Source organism: Delphinus delphis, chromosome 17 (assembly GCF_949987515.2).
Source record: "Delphinus delphis chromosome 17, mDelDel1.2, whole genome shotgun sequence".
Lineage (NCBI taxonomy): Eukaryota > Metazoa > Chordata > Mammalia > Artiodactyla > Delphinidae > Delphinus > Delphinus delphis.
The window spans coordinates 33,349,962-33,367,644 of NC_082699.1; the positions used below are offsets into that span (position 1 = coordinate 33,349,962).

Sequence of the window (17,683 nt, forward strand, 5' to 3'; positions counted from 1 at the left end):
TTTTCTTATCTTAGGCCTACTAATTACTAGTCATGTGACAATCAACTTACCTTTCTGAATCTCAGTGTTTCTCATATGTAAATTGTCAGCGGAAATAGCTAACACCTATACATGTAATATCTTTGCATTTACAATATGATTTTGCATATAATAGTTGGGTAATTTACAACAAGCATATTAAGTTAGCAATTGTATAATCCCCATGTTTCTGTATTAAAAACTGAACCTCAAAAAAAGTGTATCACTTGTTGGAAGCCACAGTTTAACAGCTCAGGGAGAAGAATTTTTACTTCTCTCATTTGTTCTTGTATCTTAGGTTCTTTTTTTTTTAACATCTTTATTGGAGTATAATTGCTTTCAATGGTGTGTTAGTTTCTGCTGTATAACAAAGTGGATCAGCCATACATATACATATATCCCCATATATGGGGGATCTTGCCTCTCCCTCCCACCCTCCCTATCCCACCCTCTAGGTGGTCACAAAGCACTGAGCTGATCTTCCTGTGCTATGCGGCTGCTTCCCACTAGCTATCTATTTTACATTTGGTGGTGTATATATGTTCATGCCACTCTCTTAGGTTCTTTTTAAATACCATGTAGTTGCCTTACTGAATTCTAGTTGCACTACATTTCTTCAGGGCTGTGAGGAGGACCAAATGAAATAATATATTGAGTTTAATTAAATTAATGCCTATGCATAAGGCACTGTTACTGTTTTCACACTAGAAAATAATATACTTGTGCTTATTTCCATGTATATATGAGACTTTTCATATTCACTTTAAATTATATGGTTAATATTTTATTCCCCCAAATTATAATATAAAATAAATGTTATTCTGGAATTTTTATGCTGATGATTTTTTGTAAGTATAGAAGATTTTAATTCTATTCCAGATACATAAGATAAGGCAGCAATGCCTTGCTAGTTTGAGTGTTTTAGGAAAGAAAAAGCCCATTCAAACCACAGTTGCTCCTAGTTCACACACTTAGGCTTTCATTATAAGCTATGGCATCCTCAAAGAATTAGCTGTGCGCAAGGAAGAAATCTTCATTCCCTGAGAATAATCAACTGAATCACCCTGGGATAGGAAAACATGAGTGAAACAAGGATTTGAGTACTTTCAAGCCCAGTATTAGATTTGAGGACCCTTGTCTGCCTACACTAAGGGATTTTAAACAAAAATGTATCCATTTACCTTAAGAAGTACAAAGTTTATTTAAGAGCCCCTGATTTCTTTAGAATACGATATGAGTCTCGGCATTGAACAGAAACGTGATTTTGCAACATGTGTCCATATGTGGTTCACGTACTCCACATGTGTTCTGTCAGTGGGTCCTGTGACCTCGCTGTGGATCACATGTGTTTTACATATGCTTTGTATGGTTCACATCTGTTTTAAACATTTTTTTTTCCTGACAGTAGACACTCTTGTTATATTACCATTTGCTATAATAATTAAATTCAAGGAACTGAACTTGAGAGCGTTTGTGGGGGAGGGCATTTGTTAGTTTTGATTTATATTTGGTGCTGTATTCAGTGATACCCATTATAACTGCTTATCGTATCTCTTTGTAGGCATACTGTTGCTGCGTTTAACCTCACTGAAGCCAGACTAATCCAGAGATGTTCTTAGCTTCCTGTGACTCATATGAAGGTTATCATTTTAGAAGAGACCTTGAAAACATACTCTGGATTTAGGGGGGAAAAAAAACTCTGACATTTCCAAGAAGAAAAGCTTTTTTTAAGTTTTATATTGTAGATGCAGAGCTTAAAGCATTTAAACACATACAGCAAGCAATATAATATGAATCATGTAACAAAAGTTAAATTTAAGTGAAAACCTTTTGTGGTATGTTGCAGTCACAAAAGAAGATACAAAATTAATGTGGACACCTGCTTGTTTTACTTGTATCAGGAGAAAATAAAATTCATTGTCATTTAATGAATTGCTTTCTGTTGTAGCACACTTAATTATCTCTTCCTGTAACCCCAAGAAGTATCTTTTCAAACTCACAGCTGTATCTGAATAGGGGCTACCAACTAAAGAGGTAAGCAATACTTTTTATTAATTACAGTGTATTTGTTTTCATCTGTCTTTACGGAACATTGTAAAATTAGACACCTGCCCCTTGAATAAAGCAATACCGAGCTTAATGAAGTCTGAGAAACAGTGACTCTATTTTGTATCTTTTCTTGATGTGTGGATGTAATGCTCATTAATGTTAATAGTTCTTGGAAATAAATGAAGCATATTGGATTGCTGCTACCTTCTCCAAACACTAAGTAGGAACGTGTTGCCCCCCAGCCAACAAGGTACCTAATGCTCAGTTGGCCAAATGTTAAAAGAGATTTGGTGCTGTAGGCGATTAAATCCATAGTCTGCCCCTGTGGAACAGGCAGCCATAAATAAGCATTTAAAAAGAATCTCAGCCTTTAATGAAGAACAGGGGAATTTTGATCAGTAATCAGAAACAGGTTTGGAGGTACAGGGACAGTGGCATGCGTATTTTGATTTGGTGCATAGAACATGCCTTGTTTTAGAAACATTCCAAAGAATGGATCCCAGTGTACTAGTAAATGTTCAGTGGGTTTTGAAAAGTTGAAGAATTTAGAGTCAGCCATCTAGAGTAGAAAGAGGAATCCTTAATTAAAAATAAATGGTATAGAATGAAATGAGACAAAGAACAGGTACACCAGAAAAAAGGAAAATGTATGAAATACGAAGTGTAGCAATTCTAATGCTTGCAGGTGCTGCATATGAATGTGTGTATATATTTAGAAAGAACTTTTAAATAAAAACGAAAACATGCTTTTATCTTATAGTTTGTAATAACAAGCACATTAATGCAGTGTATGAAATCAACCCAGCTAATGAGGCATCAGAGTTCTCAGGAGGAAACACAGTTCCATTCCCATATAGTTAAATGTACTTAAAACATACTAGAAAAACATTAAAAGCAAAAGTAGGTCAGAGGAAAAAAGTAAGAACTGGTAATGGAAGAAACACATTTAGACGGACAAAATGTATGTAGTTTAAAATACTTCATCTTGTAGTATGTAGTTTAAAATACTTCATTCATACTTCACTTACTATCCTAACTAAACTGAATAGTCAAAACTTGTCATTTTTTTCCTTCTGCTTGGAGTCAGTAATCACTCCATACATCTTATTGTGTTTGAGATTGAAATTCAATGAGCTGTGGATTCAGAGATACAATGTAAGGCAAACAATGTCTAAATGTGGAGAGGTGGTGGAAAGTGGTACCAAGAATTGGTAAGGCTGTCCCTTTGCTTCACACCATGCAGCTGCCCATCATACTTTCAGAGATGATCTCTTATAACTCTATTGATGCCTTGTTGGATGGGGTGGACATAAAGGTATTTCTGTTATTTATCATCATGCTAACTTGTACGAGACAAATGACCAGCAGTATGTTGTCAATGTATGAAAGTCATGGGCACATCCAAAACATCATGACAATGATGAGTCTGCCCCTTGGATCTTATTCCCAGAGTAACCAAATCTTGACAGTGTACCTCACTGCTTCCTTGATACTCCCACTAAGTATCTAATAGTCATCTCACATTTAAACAAATTCACAGTGAGATTTCTGATTCTCTCTGATTCCCCAAACCCCACCCATCCCACAATTTTGCCAGCTCATTAAAGTCAACTCCATCCTCCCTTATACTCATACCAAAAACACTGCAGTTGTCCATAACCTCCTTGTTTCTCTCAAACCCATATCCAGTCTATGAACAAACACCCTTGTTTCTGTCCCTCAGGACTGTATACTCAGAATACAAATTCTTTTACCATCTTAATCATTGCTATCCTCATCCAAGATATTATCATTTCTTGCCTGGATTATTGCAACAGCCTTCTAATTGCATTGGCTCTTGCCCTCTTTCAGTCTATTTGCAACACATCAAAGACACTTTTTGTAAACCATGTTTGATGATATTCCTCTACTCCAGTTCTTCAATGCTCTCAATGCGCTGAGAGTAAAAGCCACATTTCTTACAAAAGCCTGCATGATCCCATGTCTTGGAGCTTCACAATCATTCTTCTTTCCTCATTTTGCTCTAGACATACTGGCTTCTGCAATGCCCTACACACCAAGCATGACTTTGCTACAGGGTACTTGCACTTACTGTTATTTTTCCTTCAAACACTCAGGGCTCAAATATGCCCATGGATTATTCGCTCTCTTCCTGTAGGTCTCTTCTCAAATGTTAACTCATTGGAAAACTGACACTCCCTAACTTTTGCAGTTTTTCTTTGTAGCATGTAACTTCACCTGATACAGCATTCATACATCCACAGTACCTACCATAGTTTCAGGCACATAGTATTTATTCAGTAAACTTTTATCAAATGAGTTAATTCCCTCATCACAAGTGGAGAAAAATAAAACCCTGGAAATCTTATCAAGTCTCAGCTTGTCACAGAAAACTACAGACTAAAGAGGTAGAAAGTAGTGTCCATACAACACAGCATCAAAGAGAAGAGCTTTAGCTATTTGTTCTCAGGACTGTCCAGAGGCTGTTGAAGGACACTCAGTGGAAAAACAGGCATCAGACATTCTTCACACGCTTCCTCTGTGCTAGTGATTTTTTTTCCTGAACACATAGAAGATTCAAACTTTATGAGGTAAAGACTACCGTCATCTCCTTTTCAATAGTGACCAAGGACTTCCAAGGTACAGAAATATTAAATAACCTGTCCAAGGCACTTGGTCAGAAAGTGTCAGAGTTGGCGTTGAAACTAAGGCAAGCAGGCTTAGGACCTTCTCTCTTAAATACTGTGATATATTTCATTGAATACTTTTGTGGTCAAGAGGACTCACACATTTCTCACTTCTGACTTAATAGAATTTCTGGAATTTCAAATCTAAGTAATTCGGAAATTATTGTGACTCTGCCCGCTAGGCCCTGGCACCACCCAGGATTCTGTAACGCTGTAAAACTCACAATATGTGATGGGACAGACACCTCTATATCTTTTTTTCTTATTGAAGTACATTTGATTTACAATGTTGTGTTAGTTTCAGGTGTACAGCAAAGTGATTCCGTTATACATATATCTATATCTATATCTATATCTATATCTATATCTATATATATATATATATATATTTTAGATTCTTTTCCCTTATAGGTTATTACAAAATATTGAGTAGAGTTTCCTGTGTTATACAGTAGATCCTTTTTGGTAATCTATTTTACATATAGTAGTGTGTATATATTAATCCCAAACTCCTAATTTATCTCTCCTCCCAATGCTAAATAGATCAAGTCATGGACAGTCAACTTTAAAAAGATATTATTCTCAATAGGATGATTATACCCTTAGGCTATGAGCTTAAATGTCTTTGCGTAATCCATTTGTTGTAGAGTAAGACCAGGCCCATTTGTAAAGTTTTGACTTTAACCACTTTCAAATTAGAACTATTGCATTTCGAGAAATTCTGTGATTTACATCTTATACATTTTATAAGCCCAATAGAATATCCCATAGAATTAAGACACTTAATATTTATATGAGAGGTATAGATTTTTTACTCCTATAGTATTCAATATGCTGTAATATTAGTTTGTATTCACAGGTATATGTCGGTGTGGACAAATACCACAGATGCACGCTCACACACACACACACACAGTAGACACACATGCTTGCATTTCTCCTTGGAAATATCTGACAATGCATACAAGGTTAGATAATGTGTTTGCCATTGGAGTTTGGCCTTTGTGCTTGAAAATATATTTATTAGCTATGAGAAAAATTCCTGAATTCAACTTAAGAAAAGAAAAATCTCTTTAATTTTAGTTTATTCTCCCTTACTCTTAAAGATAGAAGACAAATGAAAGTTTATAGCATGATTTTCCCTATGACTAAACTGAGGTACAGAAAATTTCAGTGGCTGTGCAAAAGGTATACTGTTACTAAGCAGCAAAGAAAGAACTTGATAGTTGGCGTGTTGCTTCCCAGTCTATTGCTTTGTGAATGTGCAGATCAAGAGAGCAGAGACAAGTATTTATCTTAAATAACCAAGCCGCAGGCTTCTTAGAAACAGATAAAGGTTCTTTATGGCTCCCAGGGGTCCTTTGTGTCACTATTATTGTGTCAGATTATTTCTGACCCTTCTTTAATTTACTCACTTAATTTTTTGTATCTCTTTTTATATAAAATGAAACACTGACATTTCAAAAAATGATTGTATCAAATGATAGTATGTTTTGAATATAAATGTATATGTACAGACAGATAAATAGATAGACAAATAGATCTCATTATTTCTACTACATTGATAGACATTTAATATTCAAACTCAGAATCGACGTATCTGGGGAGAGGTGAGTCCAGGGGTAAACAGATGAAAATAAGCAGCCCTTTCCTTTTCACATCAAAAGTAGAAAAATCCAGTCTTTTCTTCTAATTTTTTTCTTGTTCTTTTGACAGCAGTCCATTTCCCATTATTTCAGGGCTGGTTGTTATACTAGTCTTTATTTTTTATATTCATAAACTCAGCTTTTATACTTTTCTCATAGAAAACACTTCACTCTGCTTCTTTTGTGGATTAACATTTAAAACAAAAGATGAACAAAGTAGGAAGTAGGCTCGTTTATACGCGATCCGTCCCAGTTTATTGGTGAGTATTCTAAGCTCTGAAGAGCTTTTAAGAAATATAAGCTCTTAATGCTAAGATCGCTATTGTGTTAACAAATACTTTTCTATAAACTCAAACTCCCCAGCTGTATGAAACATCACTTTATTTATTTTTTGGTTTTAAAAAAATTTATTGCAGTCAAGACATCTATCTTTTAAGATGATGCATTTTGAATACTTAGTTGGGTTAAGCCTTATTACTTTGGTCTAATAAACAGAGAGATGAAAATTGAGCTGCTGGATGAAGCCCTAAAACTCTGACATTTGTGTCACTTGCCTCAGCCACCTGGTTGCCTACAAAGAGATCCTGACCTTTGTCACAAAAGCATTGCTGTGGGGATTAAATAACGAATAGCTGCAAGTGATTTTGAAGGGCAACTCGGGATGACTTTTGGGTGTTAGTTTACCCTGGGTGCCCAAAGAACAATCCAGTGCACTTGTACTGTGGCGTCAGACTTGACTCCTAGCAGGTAACCAATATGCTTTATTTTGATTATAGTAGGAGGCCAGGAATAATAACAATACTCTCTTAAGGATGAAATTATATTCAGTCCAAATAATGGATGAACTTACAATTCTGGACTTTTCTTATTGTTCTCTTTCAAAGTAAAAAAGAGTTAGAGAAAGCCAAAAGATGTTCATTATTTTTTTTAATTTTTATTTTACAAATGCCCAAGCAAAAGATTATTTTCTTGGGCTAGGGTTTTGTTATATTTTTTTCTTTAAAATGTGAAGAGCAAGTGCCTTATTAAATTAATTGAAAAGGCTGATGCAGTTTTTCAGTGTAGACTCCATAAGGTTTTGTCAGCAGATTGGGTATGAATTATTGTATATGCAAAATGATATGGACAACTAATTATTTGAATGGTAAATATCAGTCAAATAATGAAACTGCTTTAAAATATACATCTTAAAATTTAAATAAATTTATTCACACCAGTATTTTTTTTTTATCTTCAATTGTAAGAGAAATTTGTTAACAGTGATTTATCCATTTTGTTGGAATATATTTGCCATACTTATTCTTGAAATAGGTTTCCATTATTCACAAGTAAAGATAATCCTGTCCATTCCCCACTGCCCATCCCCCCAGCCCAGGTTCTCATTATCTCACACCTGGGCTATTGTCTATTTCTCACCAATCTCTCCCCTTCCAATTCTTCCTAGACAACATATCCACTCTGTCTTTTATCATCCCATTTATGTGACCTCTCCCATTTTCTAGAGGATAGAGTTCAAAGCCCATATTCTTGCCGTGAAACCATTCTACATGCTCCCTTTCTTTATCCTCCTAATTTTATCTTTGCTTTTATTTTTCTACATAAAGCTTTTACTCCAGCCAAATGACTTTATTAATTAGTCCTCTTGTCCATTAATTCAATAACTATCTACTTATTATCCACTCCATGTAAGATTGTGTTTCTTATGTCTGTGATGATTCTGAAGGATGCAAGGCAGCAGCTCTCTGACCTGCTCAGCTATGAACATGCTCTCTCCAGTCAGGAGTTATTCACCTGCTCCTTTCCTAGTTTCACTTGAAGACTTCCCTGGAACATTCTAGTCTTAATGATCAGGCCTCTTCTACATATATAAAGACTGCATCACTATATCAGTACATTTGCTCTATCAGTTAATCCACAGAAAGACAGGAGCTTATGTTTGTTTCTAGCCTATGAAGGCCCTTTACAGTATCCTTCATATAATACAATCTTAATAATTATTGATTGAGAGGAAACATAAGGAAGTAAAAGAGAATATGTTTTAAGTCGGACACAAGCGTGAATCCTGTTTGTGCTCCTGTCTAGCTGTGCTTAGGCAATTTTATTTAATCCTTCTGAGTGATTTTTCCTCATTTAGTAATGGGCATGATAACTACGCCATAGGGAGCTCTGAATGCTAAATAGTTAATCACCTTTTCTCTTGATGATGAAGAGGAACTAAAATTAGAACTTGTGAATTTATTCTTTGGATAATCATTTTTTCCAAGGAAAGATTACAAAAGAATCATAATCCATTCCTGCCACAATCAAACATGAATTGTCTTTCTGGTTTATGTATATGTTTAATATTTACATATGTGTGATTGCATTATGGCTGATTTTCTTTGAAAATCAGAAGGTCTGGTTTTAATATTTGTCCATAAATAGAAGAAACAAATTTCTACTTGCAAGTGTCATTAAGCATAGTTTTCAAGAGACTGAAGATTTGTCTGTTTTAATCATAATTGCCTAGTAACAAACTTCATAGCAGAATATTAATGAGTTCAGATAATATCTAACTTTTTCAATGGCTCCATTTGTGGTGTAGACAGCTAACGTCACTCAGGAAGAAGTGGGTCTACTTATCTGGATTGTGGAGCAGCATTTCCACTGCATATGCCATAGCCCAGTCCTCCAGGTTTTAGAAACCATAGGTCCTGACACCTTGCAGCTCTCAGCAAAGGAAACTGTCACCATAGGAAATTAAAGTGCCAACCCCTCAACCAGAGAGAACCGTCATGGTGGTTAGTTCTGCAAGCCACCTAGCTATTTCCTGAGCTTTTATAAGGAATGGTACCTTGAGACCGCAAACATGGTAGACACTTAGCATCCTTCTCTAGGGCCTGAAGCATCACAGTGTCTGAGGGTTGTGCGAGCAACTTAGGGACTTGTAAAAGGTTCTCAAAAATGCAGAAGATATAGATGCCTATGAGAGAAATCATTAGCAAATTCACTATTTTTCTCACCTCAGAAGGGGAACCAACTTGGACAATTATGAAAAACAAAAGAATAACATTTTAGATTTGGGTAAGATACAAATTAAGCAGTTGATCGAGTGCAATCATTATGACTATCTCTTATTTGCTTTCTTCTTTTTTGTTGTTTTTAACAAGTCTTTAAAAAAATTGTGGCGAGATGTATATAACATAAAGTTTGCACATGGTTGTGCAAGTCACCACTATCCATCTCCAGATTTCTTTTCAGCGTCCCGTCTTGTACCCGGTCAACAATATTTCTCCCTTCTTCCCTCCTGATTCCAACCTCTGCAAACCACTCTCCTTCCTTCTGCTCTATGCATTTGACAGCTCTAGGTACCTCATGTACTGGCTTTCTTTTCTTCACCTTTCACTCCTAAACATATACATTTTTCAATGTGTTGTCTTTGGGAATGTGGACTTACTTACAAACCATTTGCTAAGAAGTGCTGCAGCGCAGTGAGAACTCCTATGCTGGTGGTTTGATCTGTGCCGGTGGTTGATCAGCCCAGCTTGCTACTGCCTCTGCGGAGGGTGGCTTGGTGGGCCGGCCTCGTGAGCGGCTCCTCAGGTTTACTTTGAGAGACTGTATGCGACCCTGCTGAGGCAACCTTTGGACCACAGATGCCCATGCAAAAACTTTTACCATTAGAGTGTAATGGAAAGCAGATTTTAACATTCAGGGAAAATGTGATTTCAGAAATATTAAAGATCTTTATGTGGAAAAGGCATCTTTTTAACTGAGTCCCCACAGGAAACACATTTCCCCTTGGGTGTTATGTAACATAAGCATGGTTCGGGCTTTGAGATAGAGTTCAGGCAATTTAATGGGGGACAAGCAACAAACTCAAGCTATCCAGACTTGAACTTGAAAGAAATACAGATGGAAAAAATATAAAATGATCAAAATTTATACAAGATTGCTCTGATCAGGAAATCAGTTCATCAAAAGCAATGGTTTGCAGAGTATTTATAAGTCCATAATTTGAAATATTCCTTTCTCCATAAGCTGCCTTTTAATACTTCATTGAATGATAAATCAAGGCAGAATACTATACGTAATAAATTCCTACAACTGACTAATCCTTTCATAATTATTTGTGTGTATAGAGAATAATGTACTGCTCTGCAGAGAATACCAGGTTTGAATTTACTTAAATTTCCTTATTAACATAAAAATTGGAAAAATATGTATTCATTTGTCTTTGGACCATCTCTTGGTGTTATTATCTCTAGCAATAATAATCATAATATTGTATACACTACTCATAATTAAATCACTTTTTTCTTTTCATTTATAAAATGCTGAAGGTTTTGCACACTCATTTCTAAATATACAGATGTCAAGGCTAAGGTACTACAAAGTCATTAAAACTGAATTTTTATTCATTGATCTAGCAGGAAGCAGTTTCCCCTGATGTCAGTGAAAGAAAATTACTGTTTTTTTCTCTGTGACCCTTCCCAGAGAAATAAACTGGCATTTGCATATTGTAAACAGCCAAACAGCATCTTTTAAATATAAAACTTTACAGTCAAGTGCCAGTAGTTAGATCTGATATGAATTTTCTGATGAGCATTATGGTATAATGTGTAAAATGCCAGGAAAACAAAGACTTATAGGAAGAGAATTCCTCAAGGGAAACCAAGCTCCAAACCTGTCAATCAAAACCTCAGGCACATTTCTATCCCTATATCCAGCCAGTGGTATTGCTACTGAGCGAGAAAGAATATAAAATCTGAATAACTGCACGGCACACGGTTGACCTTTGTTACGACCTCTGGCTTTGCATGTAAACAATGTCTTCACAGGGGAGGAATCATCAGTTTGGAGGCAGAGAATTTGAAGAAACATCTTTGCCAAACATTTGCCTATGCCTATTTCCCATCATTCCTCATATATCCTGAATGGTCTTAGAGTTATAAGTATCAGTTAACTGCTATAGTACCTGCTTTGTACGTCACGTCCACTCTAAAATAAAAAGCGTTCGTAATTTTTTTAATCTTTATCCTTATCTTTCTCTCTTTTTTTTGAATTTAATTTTGACTGTAATGATCATGCCTAAAAATATCGATAATATTTTCATGAAATATTGAAGAAATACATGTCTTTCTCACAGACAGGCTAACATTGCAGTTCCTGTTGGTGAGAAATTTGGGGTCCTATTATGACAACCAAGCAGGGTTTGCACCTATCTGTCGCTTATCTTTCCAGCTGCAATGATTTTCTCATGGTTGCAAGCACAACAATGTATTTTTTTAAACATCTTTATTGGAGTACAATTGCTTTACAATGGTGTGTTAATTTCTGCTTTATAACAAAGTGAAGCAGCTATACATATACATATATCCGCATATCTCCTCCCTCTTGCATCTCCCTCCCACACTCCCTATCCCACCCATCCAGGTGCTCCCAAAGCACCAAGCTGATCTACATGTGCTATGCGGCTGCTTCCCACTAGCTATCTATTTTACATTTGGTAGTGTATATATATCCATGCCACTCTCTCACTTTGTCACAGCTTACCCTTCCCCCTCCCCATATCCTCAAGTCCATTCTCTAGTAGGTCTGTGACTTTATTCCCGTCTTACCCTTAGGTTCTTCATGACATTTTTTTTTCTTAGATTCCATATATATGTGTTAGTATACGGTATTTGTCTTTGTCTTTCTGACTTCACTCTCTCTATGACACTCTCCATGACAGACTCCAGGTCCATCCACCTCACTACAAATAACTCAATTTCATTTCTTTTTATGGCTAATATTCCATTGTATATATGTGCCACATCTTCTTTATCCATTCATCCTATGATGGACACTTAGGTTTTTTCCATCTCCTGGCTACTGTAAATAGAGCTGCAATGAACATTTTGGTACATGACTCTTTCTGAATTATGGTTTTCTCAGGGTATATGCCCAGTAGTGGGATTGCTGGGTCATATGGTAGTTCTATTTGTAGTTTTTTAAGGAACCTCCATACTGTTCTCCATAGTCGCTGTACCAATTCACATTCCCAACAGCAGTGCAAGAGTGTTCTCTTTTCTCCACACCCTCTCCAGCATTTATTGTTTCTAGATTTTTTCATGATGGCCATTCTGACTGGTGTGAGATGATATCTCATTGTAGTTTTGATTTGCATTTCTCTAATGATTAATGATGTTGAGCATTCTTTCATGTTTTTGTTGGCACTCTGTATATCTTCTTTGGAGAAATGTATATTTAGGTCTTCTGACCATTTTTGGATTGGGTTGTTTTGTTTTTTTGTTATTGAGCTGCATGAGCTGCTTGTAAATTTTGGAGGTTAATTCTTTGTCAGTTGCTTCATTTGCAAATATTTTCTCCCATTCTGAGGGTTGTCTTTTGGTCTTGTTTATGGTTTCCTTTGCTGTGCAAAAGCTTTGAAGTTTCATTAGGTCCCATTTGTTTATTTTTGTTTTTATTTCCATTTCTCTAGGAGGTAGGTCAAAAAGAATCTTGCTGTGATTTATGTCATAGAGTGTTCTTCCTATGTTTTCCTCAAGAGTTTGATAGTTTCTGACCTTACATTTAGGTCTTTAATCCATTTTGAGCTTATTTTTGTGCATGGTGTTAGGGAGTGATCTAGTCTCATACTTTGACATGTACCTGTCCAGTTTTCCCGACACAACTTATTGAAGAGGCTGTCCTTTCTCCACTGTACATTCCTGCCTCCTTTATCAAAGATAAGGTTACCCTATGGAAATGGGTTTGTTTCTGGGTTTTCTATCCTGTTCCATTGATCTATCTTTCTGTTTTTGTGCCAGTACCATACTGTCTTGATTACTGTAGCTTTGTAGTATAGTCTGAAGTCAGGGAGCCTGATTCCTCCAGCTCCGTTTTTCGTTCTCAAGATTGCTTTGGGTATTTGGGGTCTTTTGTGTTTCCATACAAATTGTGAAATTTTTAGTTCTAGTTCTGTGAAAAATGCCAGTGGTAGTTTGATAGGGATTGCATTGAATCTGTAGATTGCTTTAGATAGTAGAGTCATTTTCACAATGTTGATTCTTCCAATCCAAGAACATGGTATATCTCTCCATCTATTTGTATCGTCTTTAATTTCTTTCATCAGTGTCTTATAATTTTCTGCATACAGGTCTTTTGTCTCCTTAGGTAGGATTATTCCTAGATATTTTATTCTTTTTGTTGCAATGGTCAATGGGAGTGTTTTCTTGATTTCACTTTCAGATTTTTCATCATTAGTGTATAGGAATGCCAGAGATTTCTGTGCATTAATTTTGTATCCTGCTACTTTACCAAATTCATTGATTAGTTCTAGTAGTTTTCTGGTAGCATCTTTAGGATTCTCTATGTATAGTATCATGTCCTCTGCAAACAGTGACAGCTTTACTTCTTCTTTTCCGATTTGGATTCCTGGAGGGTTTTTATCATAAATCGGTGTTGAATTTTGTCAAAAGCTTTTTCTGCATCTATCCAGATGAACATATGGTTTTTCTCATTCAATTTGTTAATATGGTTTATCACATTGATTGATTTGCATATATTGAAGAATCCTTGCATTCCTGGGATAAACCCTACTTGATCATGTTGTATGATCCTTTTAATGTGCTGTTGGACTCTGATTGCTAGTATTTTGTTGATGAGTTTTGCACCTATATTCATCAGTGATATTGGCCTGTAGTTTTCTTTCTTTGTGATATCTTTGTCTGATTTTGGTATCAGGGTGATGGTGGACTCATAGAATGAGTTTGGGAATGGTCCGCCCTCTGCTCTATTTTGGAAGAATTTGAGAAGGATAAGTGTTAGCTCTTCTCTAAATGTTTGATAGAATTCTCCTGTGAAGCCATCTGGTCCTGGGCTTTTGTTACAAGTATCTAATTTCTATTTTCCACTCTATGCTTTTTATAGTCTATACTGCCCTCTGAAATATTCTTTCTCTCGTCTCTTCAGTGACAATCCTAGCAATATTTATAGCTGAACTCCTCTCTGAAGCTTTCTTTAATGATTTCAGATAAGTTTAATAGCACTTAATAGACTTAATACTACTTTTGCTCTTGTTCTAGATTGTGTGCTTGCATGTACAAATACATAAATTGCTTTTTAAATCAAATGTAAATTGCTTGGGACCAAAGGATATGTCTTCTTTTAACCCCTGTAGTCCTTTTAATGCTAACTTTCATTGTAAGACTATGAGGAGTCTTATCTCACTAAAAGCCATCCTTCTTTTAAATTATAAGGAGATGTGGTACCTATATACAGTGGAATATTACTCAGCCGTAAAAACAGAGTGAAATAATGTCATTTGCAGCAACACAGATGGACCTAGTTATTATCATACTAAGTGAAGCAAGTCAGACAAAGAGAAATATTATATGATATAGCTTATATGTGGAATCTAAAAAAATGCTACAAATGAACTCATTTACAAAACAGAAATAGACTCACAGACATAAAACCAATTTATGGTTACCAAAGGAAAATGAGAGAGTTGGAATAAATTAGGAGTTTGGGATTAACAGATACACATTACTGTATATAAAATAGATAAGCAACAAGGACCTACTGTATAGCACAGGGAACCATCCTCAATATCTTGTAATAACCTATAATGGAAAAGAATATATGTATAAATATTTATCACTGAATCACTTTACGGTATACCTGGAACTAACACAACATGGCAAATCAGCTTCAATAAAAATTTTGAAAAATAAAAAAATTAAGTACTGAGTACTAAAAAAATAAATAAATAAAATATAAGGTGTCTTTCTAAAATGAGAAGTAGTCTGTTCATATTGATTCGAACCTGAAATCCTTGCTAGCTGTGATAGGACCCTCTTTGATGTTACCTGTTCCTTCCTTCCAACTTCATCCCAAACCTACAATTGCTATTGTGCTCTTGTGGCCAGGAATTGGGTGTCTTACAGCACACACCAGTGCATATGTTTATAGGTTCATCATCTCCCTGTCCTGTCAATCCTTCTCATTCACCTATTAATTCTTTTTTTTTTTTTTTTTTTGCGGTACGTGGGCCTCTCACTGTTGTGGTCTCTCCCGTTGCAGAGCACAGGCTCCGGACGCACAGGCTCAGCGGCCATGGATCACAGGCCTAGCCACTCCGTGGCATGTGGGATCTTCCCAGACCGGCGCACGAACCCATGTCCCCTGCATCGGCAGGCGGACTCTCAAACACTGCACCACCAGGGAAGCCCACACCTATTAATTTTTAATCGCCTTTTAAGATTCAGGTCAAGTAACACTTCTTCATTGAAGCCTTGCCCCTGGAGACACATGCATTCTGCTATGAGTAACATCTGTCCTCTGATAGTGCCTGAGCTTCCTTCCCCTCTGTCTGGGCCAGCTTCATATTACACAGTATTCTAAAGTACTGTCAACGTCTCTTCTTTTCCCTGGGGCACTGTAAACTCTTCAAGGAAAAAGGGCTGTGTTTTATCTGTCCCTGAATTCCTTGCATGTGACAGAGGACCATCACATGGTAAGCAGGTAACAAATCACATGAGAAGTGAGGTGACAAGGAAGCTGAATGACTGCTTCTCAAGTACATTGTGGTTTACTGCCTGGGGCTGAACTTCACTTACATCTTTAAGTAGGTTAATAATGATGACCCATAAAATAAGTGAATGTGTTTGTAAAACTGTAAAGTGCTATCCAGCACTGGTTAAATTTTAGTATGCGTGAAACTTTATCAAGGAGCATTGAATTTTAAATTGATTTTATTATGAATATGTACATTGTTAGGCCAAGTAGTGATGAACCTCACTGTTTTTTGCTTTTTCAGACTGTTTCCTTGCCACAGGTGATCACAGGCTTAGGCAAACCCAGACCGTATTTAGCTGTTGGCCTTCTGTTTCCCTTAACACAGGAGATGAATGCTACCCCCTTTTCCAGCTAGCTGCATGTGGAACAGTTCTGGCTTCAGTCCCCTGCCACCTGCCAGCTCTGGGCTCTCAGGGTGCTCCTGGGAGAATCATAGGAATGCGGATGAACCCCTGAAAGAGACCTGATGGTGCAGAGAAGGCATCCGACAGAGGATCATGAAGCAGAGAGCAAAGAAGTGGGGTTGAAAAGAGGGAGGTATACGCGGAGATTGTTTTTCATCTCAAAATGTGCCATTGTATTCTACATTCTCCTTGAAACATTTCAAGGGCTCCATTTGCATATATTAGATGCTTACTTCTTTTCACATCATGTTCTCCATTCCTACTGAATTACGTGTCAATCTATGAACTGTTTCTCCTTTGTACTTCTGTCACTTTAGTACATTAACAATTGCAAGTAGAGGTTTTCCACAGTGTGTTTTCCTCTTGGTACAACTTCTTTTGAATCTATCCTGTGTATACAGAAAGATCTCAAGCGTGTGGGCCAGTCAGAATGAAGCCAAGCCCGCACTGGTGGAAGTCTACATTCTAGAAGGGCTCCAAAGACACAAGGACACACAGTTGCAGTGATTACAGTACTCAAACCTACCTAGATTAGTTGCAAAGATACTTCTTTAGCACTATTTTCACATTAATTCTATTATTGTTTAAATATAATTGCGTTTCTCTAGTTGATGTAAGTAAATCCTTTGCTTAAAATATTTCATTTTGTTTCAACTGTTAATTTGTTCTCTGAAATGAGTGTAATAAATACAAGTTTTTATTTGTCCTAACAATTAAAATGCATGGATTAACCCCCAGCTTGTACAAATGCAGAATCATTACTATCCCTAACAACGTAAAACTCTGACAAATTAGATATCACTATTTCTTAAGGAAAATTGATCATAAGATAATTTTTGGACCTAAAAATCTGCATTTGTCTCAAGCACATTTAACATGCATTCATGGGAGAAGGATCATCTTTTTTCTGTTTCATATACAACTCTGTTAAGTGGATATCTTATGTTTTCTTACATTTCCTGCATATAATTTAAAGGAAAAAAAAGCCACCCAAAAAGAGAATAGAGGGAATGAATGTCTCAATCCTTTTTTAATTGTATCACTGATTCTTGGGGGGGTATAGTGTGATAGCTTCTGTATTTTCTCTACTCCCTCCCTCCCCAATTTTACTGAGTTGTGGTTGACTATAACATTGTATAAGTTTAAAGAGTACAACATAATGATTTGATACATGCATATAATGTGAAATGATTACCACAATAAATTTAGTTAACATCTGTCACCTCACATAGTTGCAACATTTTTTTTGTGAAGAGAACTTTTAAGATTTACTCTCTTAGCAATTTTCAAATATACAAAACAGTATTGTTAACTTTAATCATTATGCTGTGCATTA

General features: G+C 36.2%; 1 long non-coding RNA gene across 1 annotated transcript in view; it reads left to right on the forward strand.

Annotated features, from left to right (window-relative positions):
• The window catches only part of LOC132440235 (uncharacterized), a 77,570-nt gene extending 75,407 nt beyond the window's left edge, over positions 1 to 2,163 (forward strand). Inside the window, exon 6 of the long non-coding RNA XR_009522541.1 lies at positions 1,580 to 2,163. This is a non-coding gene — a long non-coding RNA (uncharacterized lncRNA). The remainder of the gene's footprint in view (positions 1 to 1,579) is intronic.
• The last annotated feature ends 15,520 nt before the right edge of the window (positions 2,164 to 17,683 follow it).